Genomic DNA, 2,464 nt, shown 5'->3' with positions numbered 1-2,464 from the left:
AGTAATATTACAATAATAGACAGTAATATTGATGTGGTTGACAGTAATATGATTGTGTTTACAGTTACTGTCAACGACAGTAATATAATTACGTTGACTTGTCAACAAATCAAACAAAATTAAAAAAAATAACAAAAAAAATAATAATAATATTACGTCAATTTACTATCAACGGCAGAACAATTACATAAATGTATTGTCAGCGGCAGTACAATTACATTAATGTACTGTCATTGACAGTATAATTACGTTAATTTACTGTCAATGACAGCACAATTACGGTCAACATTTAGCGGCGGACGTAAAAAAAATAAAAAATAAAAAAAAATAAATAAACACTAAAAAAAGTCAACGCCGGAATCCGGCGGCGAAAAAAAACAGACGAGGAAAAAAAAAATCGAAAATTCAACGCCGGAATCCGGTGGCAAAAACTTTTTTTTTTGATAAAAAAATAGTTTTTGAAAAAAAGAAGTCAAAATTGATTATTTGGGCTTACAAAATTGATTAGTTTTTGAAAAAAATAGTTTTTGAAAAAAAATAGTTTTTGAAAAAAAGAAGTCAACTTTCGAAGATGCAAGCTTGGTAGGGTTTGAAGCGTTGCAGAGATAACTTGTTCGGGAGTTGGGAGTCCTCAGTGAACAAATTGCCCAAGTTTATGAAGGGACTCCATAGAACGAACCTGGGTACGGCAATTGAGTGGGTTTTCAAACCAACGGACATTCCAACACGGAAGATGATCAAATGCTTCTTTTGGGCCTTCAAGCCATGCTTGGATGGATTCAAGTTCTGTCGAAAAGTTATTAGTGTGGATGGAACTCATCTCTACACTAAGTACAAGCACAAGCTACTAATTGCCGTTTGTTTGGAAGCCAATAACCAAGTGCTACATTTGCTCTTGTTGACAATGAAACCACGGCGACTTGGAGGTGGTTTTTTCAAATGCTACACAGACATCTAATTTCTCAAATTCCAGATGGAGAAAGCGTTTGTGTAATTTCAGATCGAGCTCCGGGAATTTTATGAGCTTTAGCGGAGTTGCCCGAATTTGCTCCCCCTAATATTTTTCACAGGTTTTGCTTGAGACACATGTGCTCCAATTTCAACAAACGTTTTAAGAGTGTTGATTTGAAGGATCTATGCTACAAGGCGGGAGCGGAGTCTCAAATTTGGAAGTTTAACCACATTCTTAATGTGATCAAAACTCGGAGTGTTGAAGCTTACAACTATTTGAAGGATATTGACCAAGAAAAATGGGCATTTGCACATGATGGGAGCAAGCGTTGTGGTCAACTTACTACAAACATGTCAAAAGCTCATAATGGTGTTCTCAAGGGAACTCGAAAACTTCTCATCTCAACAATTGTTGACCTCACATTCAACCGCATTGTTAGGTATTTTTTAATCGTCTCCACGAGGCCAATGTGATGGTTCAAAATGGACAGTTGTGGTCCACATATGCTTATGGCATTTACCGGACACATGAAGCCAACTCTGTTAGATGTTTCACGACTCGTTTTAATCAACAATAGCTATCAGCCGAGGTGATGACTAGAGCTCGTCCAAGTGGAGGTGCAAATAACAAACACACCGTGAGTTTAAGGGACAAAACTTGTACTTGTGGAAAATGGAAGCTAACAGGAATCCCCTGCAGTCATTTCCTCCACGTGTGCCGTGAATGGATGTTGTCTGCCTCCGTATATGTGAACGATTGCTACACTGTTGATCGATTAGTGAACACTTATTATGGGATATTCCAACCCCTGTAGAGTGAACACTATTGGGAGGATGCTGCTTTTGAACTAATTCATGATCCAACACTACTATGGGATCAAAGACGCAGTCGAATTCCTAATGAGATGGATGTGCCACAAACACGGGCAAGACAACAATCTAGAAGTGAGGAACAAGCAAGACGGCTCCGATAGTATAATTTATGTAGTTCATTGCACTTTGTATTATTTATATTGTTATTTTCTAGTTTTCACGTCGGACTAAGTAGTGTCTAATTATCGTGTTTGACTTTGTATTTGTTATTGCACTTTGTACTTATTATCTGAGTCTATCTATGTATTATCGTGTTTTCACGTCGGACTAAGTAGTTTTCTAATTATCGTGTTTGACTTTGTATTTGTTATTGCACTTGTACTTATTATCTGAGTCTATCTATGTATTATTGTGTATTTGTTATTACACTTCTGCTTATTATCTGAGTGTTCTATTTATTTGTGTGTATGTATTATTACACTTGTGCTTATTATCTGAGTGTTCTATGTATATTATTAGACAGGATGAATGTCAGTTATGTTTATGGTTCGCGGGACACTTCATTGCTATACCGCCAGTCAGAGCACGTACCCAAATCGATTACATCGGCAAACGTGGATGATATTGTGCGCGGGAGACGCTGTGATGGTTGGATTTGGGGTTTATATGGAGATGATGGTGATGATGATCCATACCCTAG

The 2,464-nt window shown here is 37.3% G+C and overlaps 1 pseudogene; it reads left to right on the top strand.

The window, feature by feature from the left end:
• Positions 1-655: 655 nt before the first annotated feature.
• LOC148764978 (uncharacterized) lies at positions 656-1,529 on the top strand (annotated as a pseudogene).
• The last annotated feature ends 935 nt before the right edge of the window (positions 1,530-2,464 follow it).

Source organism: Erythranthe guttata, chromosome 14, assembly GCF_056151865.1.
Source record: "Erythranthe guttata isolate IM_541 chromosome 14, IM_541, whole genome shotgun sequence".
Taxonomy (NCBI): Eukaryota; Viridiplantae; Streptophyta; class Magnoliopsida; order Lamiales; family Phrymaceae; genus Erythranthe; species Erythranthe guttata.
Note: the sequence above shows the minus strand (reverse complement) of the source record. Positions and strands in the feature narration are given on the sequence as shown.